Source organism: Lepisosteus oculatus, unplaced genomic scaffold (genome assembly GCF_040954835.1).
Source record: "Lepisosteus oculatus isolate fLepOcu1 unplaced genomic scaffold, fLepOcu1.hap2 HAP2_SCAFFOLD_60, whole genome shotgun sequence".
NCBI lineage: Eukaryota > Metazoa > Chordata > Actinopteri > Semionotiformes > Lepisosteidae > Lepisosteus > Lepisosteus oculatus.
This window is the reverse complement of record NW_027168149.1, coordinates 662,337-681,308: the sequence shown is the minus strand read 5'-3', so window position 1 is coordinate 681,308 and position 18,972 is coordinate 662,337. Positions and strand designations below refer to the sequence as shown.

Genomic DNA, 18,972 nt, shown 5'->3' with positions numbered 1-18,972 from the left:
TCCGTTTCAAAAAAACATTTCCAAAATACAAGCCTTGCAGACAGACACGCCTCAGAGGACTTAAGGGTGGCTTCATGTCGGAATGATAAAGTCTCCCCGTCCGGACATGAAAATGCAACTTTGTTACACACAAAAAAAGACTTTCAGAGGCTTCCCGGATGTTTCCACCAGATTAAAATATTCACCGACGCAATGTCCATTCTGGAAGTCTGGTTGAAGCGGTTGAAGCGGTTTAGTCGGGATTTGTTCACCGTCCGTGTAGAGAGCCAGAAAGTTAATGTTGTAGTGTTTAAATTTGAAGGGGTTTTGTGTAAAACTGCCGCTGAATGCCGCTTTGTCCACAAACCCCAAAATTACCACTTTGGGTAACTGTCCGAGAAAGAGGTTTTCTTGGTTACACACATGGCTCCCTGCAGGCAGGCTGAAGACTTTCATCTGTACGCGGTCTATGGGGTATTTAGGTATTTAGTGGTGCGACCGTCAGGAGTGCTTCGGCGTTCACAAACAAAGATGCAGAGAGTACGCTCAGTTTGTGTTCTCCGATGTTGTTCATTAAGCAGAAAGCATCTCTGTTGCGCCTGAGTTTTATTTTCAGGTCTACGCCATTCAGTAGTCCCAGTGGGCAAAAGACGTATAATATACGTCTATTAAACGCATACCTTAGACGTCTAAATGTGGTCTACAATTCGTCTAGAATGAAATTCTAATATACGTCTAAAGTTATACGTCAATTATACGTCTATGTTTAGACGTTCATTATACATAAATGGTTGGAGTTCTATTATACGGATAAATTTAGAGGACTATTATACATATATGGTTGGAGTTCCGGATAACTTTAGAGGTCTATTATACGGATAACTTTAGAGGACTATTATACGTATATGGTTAGAGGTCTATTATACGTATACCTTTAGAGGTCTATTATACGTATAACTTTAGAGGTCTATTATACGTATATGGGTAGAGGTCTGTTATACGGATAACATTAAAGGTCTATTATACGTATATGGGTAGAGGTCTATTATACATCAAAGATAGATTTTATAGGCGTAGAAACAAGTAAACCAAGCCAATGATTAGGTTTAGAAATGTATTCTGAAAATACACATTCACACCTGAAACATATGTATTTCAAATTATACATTGTATACAATCAATCAACAATCAACATATGGGCAATAATCATAAAAAACACAACTAGTCTTAAACTTCAGCTACAAATTCTGGTAACATGGCAATATACAGTATAGTAATGACAAACACAAAACTAATTACATTAACACACTAACTCAAAACCACATTTTGATTCAAATATACATTTTAAAATGTACAACTTCTATATTTCCAAGAAAAAAAATATTACAATGGAAGTTAAGACGATTTTTGTCCACTATTTGCAAACCCTGTCTAATTGTCCTAACAGTTAGAACCAAAAACCTATTATTTTCAGTGTCCAGATCTCCTGGCCCCCCGTCTTACATATGCATTCTTCAAGTAACACATTGCATGCTCCTTTATTTCTTTTTCTGTTGATGTAGGGTGGGACTTCAGCACCGCAGCTAGGAGAAAATTGTATAATATTACTTCCCAAATAAATGATGATTATCTTCTTTAGTATAATCTAAAAAGTGAACGGTTTACTAAGCTCAAAACTGAAATAAATGTATAAAATTTGGCTTGCATCATAGCAGTTGAGCAATAAAGTCTGTCCTAATTAAAGAGTACCCAAAGTTTGAAAGTACAACATAGAATAAGAATAGAGAAACGGCAAAACAATTTTGTGTCATCTTCCCCATTCACACTATTTTATGTGCCATTTTTTGCTTATTCACGTACTATTTTTATCAAAATAATATTAAGAAAGATCTGTATGTATTCAGATAGTATTATTATTGTTCATACTTACTCGTCAAAAGAGGATTGCTGAGATATTTGCGGATATACTTCTACGTTTGAAAAACGTGTCCAAAATTGTGACCAACGAATACTAGCAATGCATTGTGGTATATAACCGGAAAATATGCTGGGTTCGATATTTTCTCAACGTATGCGTTTATTAATGTTGTCGATATTATGGTTGAAATATAACATTGATAATACATCGCGGCTATGTGCCCCCTGCTATGAGCTGATGTGCAATTTTAACGCATGTAGTTAGTAAGGATCGGTCACTGTTGTATGGTATTATATATAATGACATTATGGAATAGGATGGGGACAGGCCTGGCATCACGGGGGGAGGGGGGAATGTTGCCCCTTCAGTTTTGGGCAAAAAGATTTACCTAACTTAATTTGCGCCCTAAAAAATAGTTGTACTTTGTCAATGGTCAGACAACACTAAATGACACGAACAGTCACTCAGTCTGTTTGATGGGCAGGAGGGCTATCCGTCCAGGAGCTGCACATATCAGTGTCGTTATTGAGTGTCAACATTACGATCCTGTTTGCTCAGGTGGACCGATTCCTTGCAGTAGTTTATCATTATACTTAAAATCGTTATATAACTAGGACTAGTTATAGCAGTCTGTGCTTTCTGTTGGTTTTACAACATTTTTTCTTAACAATTCAGAACGTCCATGTAGCTGCAAAAATGAACGCTTATGGTACTTTTCGCTCCAGGCAATACTCTCCAGTGAGAGTGACGAAAAATGTGAAACTGAACTTCATCGCAAATACCAGATTGCTAGTCGATATCTTCTATCATAAAGCACTAATTAATGGCATAGCTGCGAGATTTCATTTGGGTAGCTGCACCGTACAGCTCCGTTTCAACCGAAATATCACCCCCGCTCAGAATATCAGACGCCCCCCTACAGATTTTTCCCCGGGCACCGCGCACTGATGGGGGACGGGGTTTCCAGGAAATGGTATCAACTTTTCTCAAGAAAATAAAAATAGAAACTCTATAGGCACTCAAACATTTTACTGTTTTTTTTTTCAGGCAGGTGGCAAGACCCCTCCGCAAAACCCTTGTATGCCAAGCTGTGGGCATTGATTCGTCGAATATACGTATATTCACGCCGAAAATACGGCTATACGTATATATACGTCGCCTCGACGTATAATCAACGTCGAATTGCAACCGTAAAATCGACGACATTAATAAATGCATATATAACGTCGAAAACACATCTAACACTAGGAGTATACGGCACTCTGCACAGTGTACGAAGTAAATTATTTTCGCAGTAATTAATTTACACGTGTATAATAAATATAGTAAATATAATTAATTACTGCGAAAATAATTTACTTCGTACACTGTGCAGAGTGCTGTATACTCCTAGTGTTAGATGTGTTTTCGACGTTATATATGCGTTTATTAATGTTTATTTCACAGTGTCGTGCACCTTTTCATTGCTCTCGCTTTCAGAGCCTCCGCACGGCACACGACTCGACATCAGGAAGCACATTGAAGTGAAAGCAGGGAGCGCTGCGACATGCACTGTGCAGATCCCGCCACACTAAGAGGTATATAAGCGTCAAAGGCAAGTCATTCCGAGTTGGTCGTTTGTGTTTTCCGTTCAGACGCGAAATGCTGAAATGATCTCTCGGCTCCTCGGTTGTCATTTCTGCTCCGTAAAGTAATCACAGCACGAGTCGGCTTCCAGCACGGTGGGTCGGGACACAATGCCGGGGGTTGGAGAGCGATGTCTTCCTCGTTAGTACAGGACCTGTCACCTGTCCCCACCTGTCACGCGGGAGACCGGGGTACATCAGGACGCGCATTGAAGTGAAAGCAGGATGCGCTGCGACATGCACTGTGCAGATCCCGCCACACTAAGAGGTGAGTGGGTCTGTTCGATCACAGCACTAGGCGAATCCCCAATCCCCTTTTGTGCGTGGCGACAGAAGAAGTCTGGTCTGTTTCCGCCCGGTTTCGATCCGGGGATCTTTCGCGTGTGAGGCGAACGTGATAACCACTACACTACGGAAACTGTGGTCAGATGTGCCCAGCGGCCCAGCGCTGAGCTTCGCCAATGCGATTCAGCTGCTTCCAGTGCCTTTATTGGGGTGCGCTGATGGACCGTGCTGTCTCTCCAGAGACCAGCACGCCTGTCATGGACGGAGCAGGAAAGATGGCGCCACATTCTACAGCCCTCTCCACGCAATCGACGAAATCGGGCTACTGAAGTGGAGAAAATCGCCTCTCCAGAAAGTGCAAATATCATCTTGGAGAGTATAAATCCTATTGCCGAAGGTCAGCCCTGTCTACCAGAGTGACCCTCCCACCTCCTGCAGCGATGGTCAGCTCGTCTCACACGAGAGAAGTTTCGGCTGGAAACAAGCGCCCCCTCTTCTCGCACGTTTTGCACGTTGAGTAGTTTTAATGCGGCTCCTTCGTACACAGTGCTGATCTTTTGGAAAGCAGGAGGCAAAATTTACACGTTCCCATACCGGGAGTCGAACCCGGGCCGCCTGGGTGAAAACCAGGAATCCTAACCGCTAGACCATATGGGAGTGCACAACCCTTCTGTTCCGGGCATCATGCAAGCAAACTACAGAAATATGAGAAAACACGCAAGAGAGTTGTCACTCAGAGTGTCGAAGGGTCGATGTATACTGGGGCTCAGTTGAAATGCAACGTCAGGACTTTCCCGAATTATGTCACACGAAGAGAGCACAGCCTTTTCCGCCCTGCCACGTGTGTATCGGTAACTCGCCGTGATCGTATAGTGGTCAGTACTTTGTGTTGTGGCCGCAACAACCCCGGTTCGAATCCGGGTCAAGGCAGAATAGGGGTGTCTGCTTTTACTACTTGCACGAATGAAGGCAAAAAAAAGCCAATTGATGTGAACGAACGGCGCTTTACAGAGGAGTACTGCCTGACTGGATCGTTGATGAACGACAGAGACCACTCCGACCTCTTCTCGGGTTTCTTCAATGACTTACTAAGGATCTTCTTCACATTCGCCCATGCAGGGGAAGCCAGTTACACCAAAGCAAACGCAGGAAAGTGCAATTCAAGCAGAGACCAGGAGGGACTTGTTTACACCGAGAGTGGTCGGAGAATGGAACAATGCGCCCAGCCCTGTTGCTGGAGCCGATTCTTGATGAGATCTTGGGCTCACTAAGAAGCCCCCGCTGGATGCTAATCTTTCTGTTGTTGTTGCAGGTCCTGCGCTGCTTTTGAGCCGACAGAGCTCGTCCTGATCTGTCGGCACAGCCCAATTGCAAATGATCGGCTCCGCATACAGAAGGAACGTGCGTTTGGTACAAGAGTGCATGAAGGCACCGGAAATACATTGGGAACAAATGACCGGTCGCTCAATACCTCTGTGAAGTACAGGAGCGTGCAAAACGAGGCTGTTTCCGCCCGGTCTCGAACCGGGGACCTTTCGCGTGTTAGGCGAACGTGATAGCCGCTACACCACGGAAACCTGCAGGGACTGCTGCTGGTGTCTCGCTTGCGTTTCGGGCTGAGAAAGGGACGCGTCACTTTAGGCAGGGGGCGCTGGAGAGAGGAACAAAGGGCGCGATGAAACAAAACACCGAAACCCGGGATCTTTAGATCTTCAGTCTAACGCTCTCCCAGCTGAGCTATTTCGGCGGTGCACAGAGCCCACAGCCACCTGCTCCAGCCTTCCTGTGTTGCGGCATGAGCGCACCAAGAGTAGCGGGAGAGTGTTGCAGGAACGTCACTCAGAAGGAAAGCCACCCAGGTGCGCCCTCTGAGCTCTGTCCAGCGCTTCTTCCTCGCATGGACTCCTGCCTGCGACGGGCAGGAAACAATTAGCAAGAACAGAACAACACCCCATGGGTGTCTCATGACCACACCTTAGGTTGTGACACGTGCAGGTGTGAGGGGTTGCCGGGCTACTTTGGAGCAGAGCTTGGGTGGAGGGAGGGCGGGAAAGCAGACAAAGAGGTGACACCTCAAGGTCTGCACGATCACAGCTCTCCGCCGCCCCAGGCTTCCGCTTGATAAGCTGCTGGACACACCCGCCCCTCCTCACACAGACCGTGGAAAAGCCCCCGAGTCGGAGGGCTCTCTCTTCCTCCCAGGAGCTCTTGGACACGACGCACAGACAGGGTGCGGGGAGCCGCCGCCTGCAAACACGGCTCCAGGCAGGACTCCACTCCGTAGGAGCCGCAGAGCAGAGGAGATGGGGGCAGCTTAGCTCCTGTGCAGAGACCTGAGCTGCTGTTGCTGCAGACGCTGTCTTTTCTGCACTCGGGGTAGGAGTGAATGTTGAGTTGCCCTTAGAAATGAAGCAGAGTACTTCAACGGCACGGGTGTGTGTGTGTGCGTGCGCCCTGGTGATTCTGGGAGACAGATCGAACCTGGGCTAAGAGAGAGGAGGCTTAGCCCTCTTCCATTTGCTACTTCAAAGTTGTACAACCCATTTGTATCTGCTAGGCGGCGCAGTTGTCGTGCACAAAGAACGCTTTGAAAAGCGTCCAAAGCAAGTCATTCCGAGTTGGTCGTTTGTGTTTTCCGTTCAGACGCGAAATGCTGAAATGATCTCTCGGCTCCTCGGTTGTCATTTCTGCTCCGTAAAGGAATCACAGCACGCGTCGCCTTCCAGCACGCTGGGTCGGGACACGATGCCGGGGGTCGGAGCGTGTGATGTCTTCCTCGTTAGTATAGTGGCAAGTATCCCCGCCTGTCACGCGGGAGACCGGGGTTCGATTCCCCGACGGGGAGTAGCTTTTCTTTTACCTCCTTAGAGAAAGGACTGCCTTTCACTTCTCTGTTTTCTAACACAGCGTCGTGCACCTTTTCATTGCTCTCGCTTTCAGAGCCTCCGCACGGCACACGACTCGACATCAGGAAGCATATTGAAGTGAAAGCAGGGAGCGCTGCGACATGCACTGTGCAGATCCCGCCACACTAAGAGGTGAGTGGGTCTGTTCGATGCACAAAGAACGCTTTGATAAGCGTCAAAGGCAAATCATTCCGAGTTGGTCGTTTGTGTTTTCCGTTCAGACGCGAAATGCTGAAATGATCTCTCGGCTCCTCGGTTGTCATTTCTGCCCCGTAAAGGAATCACAGCACGAGTCGGCTTCCAGCACGTTGGGTCGGGACACGATGCCGGGGGTCGGAGAGAGAGATGTCTTCCTCGTTAGTATAGGACCTGTCACGTGGACCTGTCACCTGTCCCCACCTGTCACGCGGGAGACCGGGGTACATCAGGACGCGCATTGAAGTGAAAGCAGGATGCGCTGCGACATGCACTGTGCAGATCCCGCCACACTAAGAGGTGAGTGGGTCTGTTTGATCACAGCGCTAGGCGAATCCCAAATCCCCTTTTGTGCGTGGCGACAGAAGAAGTCTGGTCTGTTTCCGCCCGGTTTCGATCCGGGGACCTTTCGCGTGTGAGGCGAACGTGATAACCACTACACTACGGAAACTGTGGTCAGATGTGCCCAGCGGCCCAGCGCTGAGCTTCGCCAATGCGATTCAGCTGCTTCCAGTGCCTTTATTGGGGAGCGCTGATGGACCGTGCTCTCTCTCCATTGACCAGCACGCCTTATGTTTAGATCCATATTACATAAGAAAGTGGAACCAGTCTTTACAAAACACATTTCTCTTCGGTCTCACCTGTTACCTTCTTCTTTTTCTTTTTCTTCTTACCAATTTCCTGCCAGCCATCCTCTGAATGAGCCTTCATCAGGGTGGCAGCAGTAAAAGCATTCACGGAGTCCATTTCAAGGAAGGGGGTTGTCGTGGAAATTTAACTATCAAGGAAGCCACAAGAGAGAGTTCTCACCTGAGTAAGGTCTTTATTTCAATATTGCAATATTGGGAGCCCTGCTGCCACTTCGCAAAGTGCATCAGAGACTCAATTAGTTACAAGCAGTACAGGGCTTTTATAAGACGTTGCGCTGTAAAAAAAGTTCAGCACTTGGTCCCTTCTAAAACTTCCCCTTTCTCTAAAAGAAAACAAATTACCTCATAGAGCGAGAGAAAAACACTAGATTTGTTATTGAAAGTTTATCAGTTACTTTCAGCTAATTCTAATGACCCAGACAGCATATATTGTTTTGGTACATTGTCTTCTAAACTAACCTAAACAGTGTACTTTGTTGACGAACTGTTTTCTAAAATTCTGCACGTACTGTAGCATAGCAGTTATATCCTTGAAATATTATCTAAAAGCACCAATATATTTTTTTGCAAAGCTCTCTACATTTTTAAGAATCAATTAACTCATTAGATTTCCACTACAATTCCCTCCTTTTTATTCTTGAAAATGATTAAAAGTTAGATTCTTCATATGGACTCCCAGGAGGCTCCCATACTTCAGATTCTTCCGTTTTTATCAGAACATACTGATGCGCAAACATATTCATTATCATATTGCGAAGCATTGGAATAATACAAGTCGAACAGCAACACAAAAACAGGAAGACAAGTATCACAGCTACTATAATTGGTGTTAGTAACTTGAAAAAACACATTCCCCCCGGCCCAAACAGTGATTCTAACCAAGAGAGAAAAGCAGGTGTATCTTTAATGCCTCTTTCTTTGTCCACCTTGTCTCTCAGTTCTTTCAAATGTTGAATAGCAAGCGTAAGATTTCCGTAATCATTTTCATTTGCTGGAATAAATGTGCAACAGGAGTCTCCTATTAAAGCACAGACTCCTCCAGATGCTGCATTTTGTAGATCCAGCACGAACCTGTTCTGAAGTGCCATTAATCTAACTCCCCTTAATTCTTGTTTGATAGCGTCTAAGCCTTCTAACGTGATGTTAATAAACGAGTACATTTCATAGCGAGTAATTTGTAACCAGCGGGCATTAGCTACTGCCTGAATACTCAGTCCTGAGGAAAAAATCATTTCAGCTGCAGTAAATAGTCTATGGTCTTCTGGTACTTTAGAAATATCTGGACCATATCTGTCAGCCCAACTGAGAGCGCGTTTAACCCTTGACTCCCTCTGAAGGGGCTTCATTGAATTTAACAAGTAAGAGTTTACTGGGACAATGAGAATGGAGTGGTGTAGCGTGACTAGAGCACACACTCCTCTCCACTGGGGAGGAAGGCTATCATAAACTTTTGTAGCACATTGCCAATACCAATCCATCAAAACCATAGTTCCATTAGATAAAGTATGGTTAGTAACCGTGGCGCTACAGCCTCCTGTTCTTCCTACTGAGGGGCCACGACCTTTATTCTCATAGCAATAAGAGTGATTAACCTTAGAAGGCAGGTAAACTGCTATTTTAACAGGAGAATCAGTCCAGGTAATGTGATTCTTTAGGTAATCCCACAAAGGAGGACATTCTGCTTTTTTACTGGTAACATTGAAGTGAATAGCAAAATGCACTGCTGGATCACTGGGAGAAACAAAGCCTAATGCTACTGTAGTAGACTTATTTATCTTCAGGCCGGCTGCATATGGATGCCCCTTTGAGTAGGTCAAATACGTTATGGTGAAGGTGGGAAAAGATCTTGGATCTGGCTTTGGAAATCCTGCCACTAGACTTATGCATTCAGAAATGTGACTATCAACTGGTCGGGGGAAAAGTTGCATGGGTGAGGCTGTAGAATGAGGCATTAAAGCACATACATAACAAGATGCATTAAATTTCTTTAACTTTACAGTATAATTTATAAATTTGTACCACAAATTACTCATATCCCCCTCATTATCAGTTTCATTCAGCCAGTTTGTATACAAAGAGGCTTCACGTTTAGATTCTTCCTCTTTCTGGGTGGTGACAGGCTTCCACATAAAAAGGAAAAAGGCTGTGCACATCAGTCCCAAGCAGGTGATCCCCATCTATCCCTGTGGAGACATCACTCCTGCTCTTTGCTCAGTTCGTTTGTGACCTTTTTACAGTGGGAAGCATGAATTCAGGGCACCTGGCACGGCCCCCTCCACCTGAGTGAACACCATTTCTTTTTCCTGTCTTTCACCAGAATCCAGTCTCCTTATTCACGCATTAGTTCTTACAGCACAGGTAAATCCCTGTGGGCTGGAGCCCAGCATTTTTCTTAGGGTTTTTTTTACAAGATTGGTCAACAGCTGGGTAATAACTCTTAGAAAAATCTACACATTGTTCCACTGCCTCAGCTGTGCCGTTTTGCAGAACAATTCTAGCTGAAGTTGTAAAATTTCTCTTTGGTCAGTTCCTGCAAAACATCTTATTAAGAACAAACAAACCATAATAATAATGTGCATCTAGGGGAATCACTCCCAAGGGTAACCCCCCTTAAAACTATATTGTTCTACCCATCAGGTTCTGCCACTAGATAAGAGAACCTTTCCCATGAAATCATTTTTTGACCTTCATGATCCCTTCAGGGCGTACAATTAGCACAGAAGCAGCAGCTTTAGTCCACATGTTTTTCAAGCAGGTTATTAACAGTATGATCATAACGAATAATACCAGACACACAAATATGTATTGAACCAGAGACCCTCTCCAGGTTCCTAGCACAGACTGTAGCCATGCACCAATGCCCCAATTATCTGGATTATAATTATGATATATATTTTTCTTCATCATAGATGTGCTTTGCTAAGTCATTCATTTGCTAATAATTGTCTAGAATACAAGTACTGTTTAGTCTTTGCTCACCTAAACAGCTGTCTATCACCCTAATAGAGAATGGCCTAAAACTGTGATTATAGCGAGGAGCATACAGTTATTTCCATTTTAATATATCTGAGTTACACTCAGACTAAAAGAAGGGCTATTTACCCATGCCAATAAACCTAAATAATCACCTCTATCAAAGGGGATTACTCCCATGAGCATCTTCTATAGCAATACAATCCCAACATGAGCTCTGATTATTATTTGTGGCTGACTGATAAAGTATTGATTCCATATCCCCATTTTATCAAAGTAAAACTCATTACACTTAACAGGTACACTGTCGCCCCCCCTCAGGAAGCTCAACAAACACAGAAACAGTTACAATATAATAATTAATGTTCACTCAGTCTCTGGTGCAGTGGTTCGGTGTCGGCGCAATGCGTAGATCCAGCGATCTCGTCCTGTCACTCAGATGGCAGAGTCGGTAGTCAGTTGCACTTGATATGGTCCTTCCCAGCAGGGTTGCAACATCTGGCAGGGTATATCTTCCTCACCATACCCACTCGCCAGGTATCAGGTCGTGTCTTCCCTCTACTGGAGGTCTCCAAGTGTCCAGCACCTGTTCACCAGCCCCATGCACCACTTCAATTAACAACCTACAATATTACAATAGAGAATTAGCAAATTTAACAATCCATTAGCCAAATTCATCCCTCCAGGAAGTTTTGTTGATTGGCTTGTGATGATATCAAACAGGCTCTATTACACAGTTCTGTTTGATCCAGCCCGCATTCCATGGCGTTCCTTCATTCTGATGTCTAGTCGATCTTTTAGAGTTCTGTTCCTTCATTCCACTGTTCCAGCAGACTGAGGGTGATCTCAGTCCATCTCACCCCGAATAATCCAGCCACAGCCTGTCCCTTGATCATAATACAAGCGGTAGGTCAGTGCCCACTGAGGGCTTATCTCCATCATCAAGTGTTTGGTAGACACAGAGGCAGTGACAGCAACCCACTGGGAAAACAGATGATAAGAGCCAAGGTTTCCCTTTACAATTGTAAATTGTAAACATTTGCTACTGCGTGAAAGGTTTCTCAGGAGCAGGCCTTTTGAGCTGTAGCACCTGCACCTGAACTGTAGTTGAGTTCCTTTGATAAGCATCACATTGAGATACCACATAAGTGGGTACTGCTTCAAACACGGTCCCCACCCAGGTGTCCGACAGAGTGCATTTGTCGAGCTATAAAGGGCATTAGGCTGTGAGGGCATGCAGAGCGTCCAGTGTGCTGGCAGCACCACACTCTTTTCTAACCATGTCCTTTTCTCTGCTTTAGAGGCCTCAGCCTGAATATCCTGTAGCTGTCCCCTTTTCACCAACAGAGGTCTCACAGGGGTCTCAGACTCCTGTTCTACGAGTACTGCTCACCTGACAGCTACATCTGCAAAGTTGTTCCCTCGAGTTACTGGAAACATTTCTTTATTATGTGATTTACACTTTACCACAGCTACTTCAGTCAGCAGCTGCAAAGCTTCTAACAGTTCAGAGACAAACCCAGCATTCTTAACTGGAGTCCCTGCCATGTTGGGGAAATCCCTATTCCTTCACTGCCATCCAAACTTGTGGCATACACCAAATGTATATATACAGTCTATATAAATTGCTACAATTTTCCATTTAGCATATTTACAAGTTTCAATTAAATCTTTTCATTCGGTCTGCTAGTTCTACACCAGATTATTCACAGTTTATACAGCCAGGCAGGTAGCCTGCACAACACATAAACACGGCCCCTTGGCCACCGGGCCACCCACCAGACGATGCCTATCTCCATGCTCCTGCACCAGCACAACAGCTCACGACCCATTTCTTTCACTTACATACAGATTACATACAGATGATCCGTCTGAGGGAATCCAGTCCAGAGCCAGTGCCTGCAAGAAAGCTTGTTTCAAAACATCAAAAACGGTTTCTGCTGCAGGGGTCAAGGCAATTTTGTCTTTAGACTGCACTACCCCCCTTAAACCAGTACGTCACTAGACAAGCTCGTTCTGAGAAGGCATTCACCCTGGCTTTATCATGTAGTTGGTTTTATACTCCTTTTTTTCCTCTCAAGATCCAATACTTGGAGTAGTCCGGCCTTATGGATTCCCTCATTAGGTAAAACAATCACAATATCACATAACTCTATTGAGTTAGTTTACATAAATGCTATTTCATGCAGTTATTCCTTATAAAATGCTGCAGTCTGGGCCTAAAATAGGTCTGGGGTGTCCCCCACCCACATCAGTAGTTGAAACTGTACATCTTTACCCAAGCAGACTGTGACAGCTTATATTTGCTTTAAACACAACCCTTACACTCCTTCTCCTGTAGCCTCCTGTTATCCATTAGAAAACGTTATATCACATCTTTATGCTGTTTTAGTCTAAAAACAGGACAGCTGTGCTCCTGTGCCCCACAGTTACTGCACACTGTAAGATTATTTCACTTTTATTTAAATCCTGAGATAAATTTAGGAAGGCTACAGAGGGGCTTACTAGATTAAAACTGTTAGTTCACACACGGCTCTCGTTTCAGCTTCTGACAAGTTCTTTAATTGTGAAATCAAGCCTCTTTCTTACAATTTCTCCAAAAAACACATTTTTTTTTTTTTAGTAACTGCACACCAGCTTATTAGTAGTTCTGTCTTTGAGGTTTTATATCTCGGTATAACATTAAAGTCGCACAATAATTTCGACAAACTGGCGGCTCCCTTTTCTCCTCCTTGGGAGTCTTTTTACCACCCATTTGCAGCGCTCGCAGTTCTGCATGCATGCTTCGCGAGTTATTAAATCACATCTGTCTCTGTTCGTAATATCAGGAAAGCATAGTTGCACATTCTTGGCAACATCAGGTTTTAACCAACTCAAGTAAATTTGTTTTATTACTGTGGAAGTATCTTCATTCACTTCCTTTTCATCGGCTAACCCCGAGTATACTATCCATAAAGCTATAAACCTTTCTGTAAAATCTGAAAACATCCTCACTTCCTTCTGCTGACATGCTGTTAATTTTCTCTAATCAGTTTTCGGTGGGTAATGCTCTTTCAAAAATCTCCACACTAATTCCCACCCTTCTCCCAGATTCTCTCTTAAGGCGTTCTATTTCTTCTTTTGCTTTCTCTTTTTCTACATATACAACTTCGTTTCGTTCAGCCATTGCTTTTAGCTTTTCCATCAGGGATTTTTGCGTCTCATCTATGATATTCTGTTGAATTCTCAAATATTCCTCTAAATATTTTTATCCAAAGGTTCATACACTTTTCTACATTCCTGTTCAGCCTAAATTCCGTCTGACAGTCAATATTTCTTTTAAGTTTCACTTTGGATTAATCAAACTTTTTTTTCCTTCACACCAAACCATTTTCACGTCTCCCACGCGCCCCGCGGAATCCCCCAGTCGAGACAAACTGACGAACTATCACAATTCGGGAACACGGACCAGGTTCCAAATCCTGGCTTTAAACACACAGTTGAATCGAGTTACCATTTTCGGCTCTTCCTCGAGTACAGTTCTAGTTGCTACCTTCAGCCGTACTGCAGTCGTGTACCAGGATGCAACACCTGGATTTTTTCGCACGGGCAGGGCGAGATGCTATTCCTTCAGCAATCCCTCCTTTTCTACCCCACCTTCACAAAACAGGCATCTAAAACACATACACCATTAACTCATTTTTCTGTTGTACTCGCTTCAGCTTCAGGAAAACCCTGAACCCACCACAGCAACATGGAGAGGACAAGGGACTTTTTAGAAAAGAGGAGTCCTTACCTCTTTTTAGAAGCGGCCGCCTAACTTTTCCTCCCCATGTCCGTGTGGTTTAATTTAGATGGATACTTCTTCATCATTTGGGTCACGTATCCGCCAATCTGCCTCCTCCTTTTTAGAGGATGTTGAAAACCTTTAGGAACAATATGATCTAGCAACAAGGTTATGTCACTGTAATTAGGCTTAAGACAATCAAGAACAAGGCGCTTGCCTTTCTTCTAAATTCTTTACGATCATCAGGCAATTAAGGAAAAGACTTAACTAATGCAAATAATTCACTAGGAGACCAATGTCAATGTACTGTACATATGGTGGAGTTCTTTCTGGACCTGAAAAAGTGCACATTGGTATTTCACAAACAAGTGGCTCCGGACCGCTTTCTAATTTCGGTGGAGACTTTTTCTTTTTAGTACGCATGGCCATGACTTTAGCTGCAGTTTGCTGTTCTTTAGTTTCAAGACTAGTCTTTTTTTAAGCTTCCCATTATTTCTGTGATTCCTCTTTCCATTAAATAAGTTTTCCAATTCATTTTCTTTCATTTCTTCTCCTTCTCTTCTAAGTTTCCCCTTCTTCAGGAAACTTCTTTTTCCTAATTCAACTTTCCTCTGTCCATTCTGATTCACTTACAAAGATCCTTCATAGTTATGGGCCCCTAATTATCATATATAAATTATGTGCAAGTTCCCTTACACCTATTACCCTAGCTTTACAGTTCATGAACATAATTTTTTTCCCTAACCCAGGCTATAATTGTTTCTCCGAATTTGTCGTACATGTACTTTTGCTGGACTGCTCGGTCCCATTTTCGTCTCTGAATTTTAATTTCCCATTTTTACCGATCGGTGCCTTACTTAGAACCTTATCACATTAACTACTCCGCAGAGCAAAAACCACACGTCTGTGTTAAGATAAGTTCTTTATATGAGTCCCAGACTCATCAAACCCGCGTGAGAACACCCCTGTGGCTCGCTTCTCAAACTATTAATTTTTAAGGATCACTTACTGACGTCAGACAGCTGCCAATTCTCCAGACGCGTCTCTGGAAGGATAAACAGTTTATCCTCCGAGGTTCGTCCAATTTGCTAAAATTGTCCGGGTCCGGATGGAGTTTCAGCAGCCGTTCGCGTTCAGGTTTGTGATCCCGGACGAGCCCCCAAATTGTCATGGAAATTTAACTATCAAGGAAGCCACAAGAGAGAGTTCTCACCTGAGTAAGGTCTTTATTTCAATATTGCAATATTGGGAGCCCTGCTGCCACTTCGCAAAGTGCATCAGAGACTCAATTTGTTACAAGCAGTACAGGGTTTTTATAAGACGTTGCGCTGTAAAAAAGTTCAGCACTTGGTCCCTTCTAAAACTTCCCCTTTCTCTAAGAGAAAACAGATTACATCATAGAGCGAGAGAAGAAAACTAGATTTGTTATTCAAAGCTTATCAGTTACTTTCAGCTAATTCTAATGACCCAGACAGCATATATTATTTTGGTACATTGTCTTCTAAACTAACCTAAACAGTGTACTTTGTTGACGAACTGTTTTCTAAAATTCTGCACGTACTGTAGCATAGCAGTTATATCCTTGAAATATTATCTAAAAGCACCAATATATTTTTTTTAAAGCTCTCTACATTTTTAAGAATCAATTAACTCATTAGATTTCCACTACACTCACATATCCTCATGCTCAACTTTGGCTCAACCACACAAACTATGAAGATAATCATCTGCTTTTGCTCCAAGATTTATGTTACTAGGCTCTCTCCTGGGGATCCTCGTGTTCAAACATTGCCCTTATTGTGGATGATCCATGACAGAATTCAGGGAATTCAGAATTCTGATACCTCAGCTCAGATTCTGACTGGGCAGACTGTCATTGCCTGGTGTGAATGTGTGCATATCTGTTTTTGTGCATGTTCTGTGGCCTGTTGTACAGTACATCACAAATGAAAGGGAAATAGAAAACTAAAATAAGACTCAAGTGTTTTATCTTTCAACAGTGTTTCATTAGTATCTGTGCTAGATCCTGTCATCCACTGCTTACCACAACAGGCTCTAGCACGGGATAGCAGCTAATACATTTAACAATCTCACTGCACAATGTTGTATATTCAAGGGCTGATCTTCTGTACTTTTTCTTTCACTTTTCATTTCCTAGAAACTCAGTCCTGCCAGGAATAATCTGAGAACAAAATCAATCTGAGTGAAAATCGAAGCAGAGGAAGATTGTTTTACAGAGTCAACAAGGTCTAATTCAAGGTCATCAGCACTAACAACATTCTCTCTGGAGACAGGCGATAAGAAAATTGAAAGTGTGTATTGTTACACAACAGCAGAAACTATGAGTTATGCTATCATGAGAGTGGTGATGGATTTTTTTCATTGCTTAGTTTTGCAGGTTCTGTACATTTGAACATTCAAATTGACTAAAGTAAAGGAGTTTTCCCTTTTTACCACATAATTCCCAAAGATCAACACTAATAGAAAGCCTAATTCCAGCCAAGATTCAATTACTGTCTCTCAGGCATCCCAGCAGTGGATTTCATGACTTCAGACAGCCATCTTTATCAGTGGAGAACTCAATGCTCTGAGGTTTACTGGCAGAGTCTCACACTGGGTAATATGTTGGTAAATAATGTCCTATGGAATTCTACTATTGATAAATTCTACTATGGAACTGCGATGTGTCCTGAAAAAATCTTCTATGATAGTGGTACAGTCCATCACACCCCACCTACAGCCTTTAAAAGAGAAAAAAAAAATTCTGATATTATGGTGGAAAAAGAGGGGATTCAGTGGCTGACGAGATTGCTAAACAATATTGCAAAGGAAGAGAGAATTCCAGAAGAATGGACAAAAAGCAGTATGGTTACCATCTACAAGGAGAAAGGAGACCCAATGGAGTGTAAAAACTATAGAGGAATAAAACTTCTGGAACATGGATTGAAAATCCTGGAAAAAATTCTGGACAAGAGACTCAGGAAGATAATCAGGATCCACAACTCACAATTTGGATTCTCAGTGGGGAAAAGCACAACAGATGCCATTTTTGTGATGAGACAGTTACAGGAGAAGACACTAGAGAAAGGGAAAAAGCTGTATGTGGCCTTTCTGGACTTGGAGAAGGCATATGACCGTGTGCCCAGAGAGGTGGTTTATTGGTGCTTGAGGAAGAAAGGAGTACCAGAAAGCATGGTGAAGTTAGTTCAAGCAACCTATAGAGATGCAACTACGAAGATGATAACACAACAGGGAGAGACAAAAGAGTTTGAAATCACAGTTGGAGTACACCAAGGATCAGCACTAAGTCCTTTCCTTTTCATAAACATTATTGACACACTGACAGAGGAGGTAAGAACAGAAGTGCCTTGGGAACTCATCTTTGCTGATGATGTGGCACTGATGGCAGACTCAGAAGTAGAACTACAGGAGAAAGTGTTCAAATGGCAGAGGAGTCTGGAAAAAGGTGGACTGAAAATGAATGCAGAAAAATCTGAAATAATGGTAATGGAGAGAAGAGGAGATACTATGACCAATAATGAGGAGACAAATGGAGGAAAACTGAAACAAGTTGATGACTTTAAATACCTTGGATCAAAACTGGTAAAGGGAGGAGAAACACTGGAGGCAGTAAAACAAAGAGTGAAAGCTGGATGGAACAAGTGGAGAGAGATAACTGGAATAATCTGTGACAGGAAAATTCCCAGAAAGTTAAAGTGCAAAATGTACAAGACTGTGATTAGACCTGTACTACTATATGGAGCTGAATGCTTGGCAGTTGGAAAGAGGGAAGAGAACTTGATGAGAAGAACTGAAATGAGGATGTTGAGATGGATTCTGCAGATTTCAATGAAGGATAAGATCAGAAATGAAGAAATCCGTAGACGATGTAGGGTGGTGAATGTGGTTGAGAAGATGCGAGAGGCGAGGTTACGGTGGTATGGACATATCATGAGGAGGGACGTTGAGGAAGTAACAAAGAGGGTAATGGAATTTGAGGTGGAAGGTAACAGAGGAAGAGGCAGGCCTAGAAAGAGATGGATAGATTGTGTGAGAAAAGATATGGAGGTATGTGAAGTGAGTAAAGAAGATGTGCTCGACAGAGACAAATGGAGAAGAGCAACCAAAGCAGCTGACCCCAGGACAGTCTGGGACTAAGGCTGTGAAAAAGAAGAAGAAGAAGAAGAAAAAGATGGTGGAAAAAGAGCCCTGGAATCTTTGTAGAAGGACAAAAGACGGAAAGAACGGGCAGTGTAACCATGGCGAAGAGAAGGGAAATATTGGAGAGAGCTTTTTTCATACACTTTTTATGACTGTTTTTGTGGCTGTTTTTCCAGCCCAAAAATGATCAACAAATATGGGCAGGCGTCCTGTGCCAAATCCAATCTACCTTTCTTCCAAGCATACAGGAATGTCAGTGAATTAAATATTGACATTTGAAAATACCCAAAAATATGCAATCACACATATGCAGTTTGAGCAAACATAAGACAATACCCAAGTACCACAAACTACCAGGCATCATTAGCAGTTCAGGTGGGGAGCTGTGTCAGCATGCGTAGGCTGCAAAGGAACAAGTAATAGGTCTATTCCATGCTTAAAAGAGAAGAAAGAAAACACAACATTTCAGCTGTGGAGCCCTCACACCTGAAGAAGGCTCCACGGCCGAAACGTT

At 43.3% G+C, this 18,972-nt stretch overlaps 5 non-coding genes across 5 annotated transcripts; 1 reads left to right on the top strand and 4 right to left on the bottom strand.

The window, feature by feature from the left end:
• Positions 1–3,868: 3,868 nt before the first annotated feature.
• trnav-cac (transfer RNA valine (anticodon CAC)) lies at positions 3,869–3,941 on the bottom strand. Its single transcript has one exon. It is a non-coding gene; the product is annotated as a tRNA-Val (tRNA).
• Positions 3,942–4,392: 451 nt separating this feature from the next.
• trnae-uuc (transfer RNA glutamic acid (anticodon UUC)) lies at positions 4,393–4,464 on the bottom strand. Its single transcript has one exon. It is a non-coding gene; the product is annotated as a tRNA-Glu (tRNA).
• Positions 4,465–5,311: 847 nt separating this feature from the next.
• On the bottom strand, positions 5,312–5,384 carry trnav-aac (transfer RNA valine (anticodon AAC)). Its single transcript has one exon. It is a non-coding gene; the product is annotated as a tRNA-Val (tRNA).
• A 1,196-nt stretch (positions 5,385–6,580) lies between these two features.
• On the top strand, positions 6,581–6,652 carry trnad-guc (transfer RNA aspartic acid (anticodon GUC)). The gene has a single exon. It is a non-coding gene; the product is annotated as a tRNA-Asp (tRNA).
• Positions 6,653–7,286: 634 nt separating this feature from the next.
• On the bottom strand, positions 7,287–7,359 carry trnav-cac (transfer RNA valine (anticodon CAC)). The gene has a single exon. It is a non-coding gene; the product is annotated as a tRNA-Val (tRNA).
• Between the last annotated feature and the right edge of the window lie 11,613 nt (positions 7,360–18,972).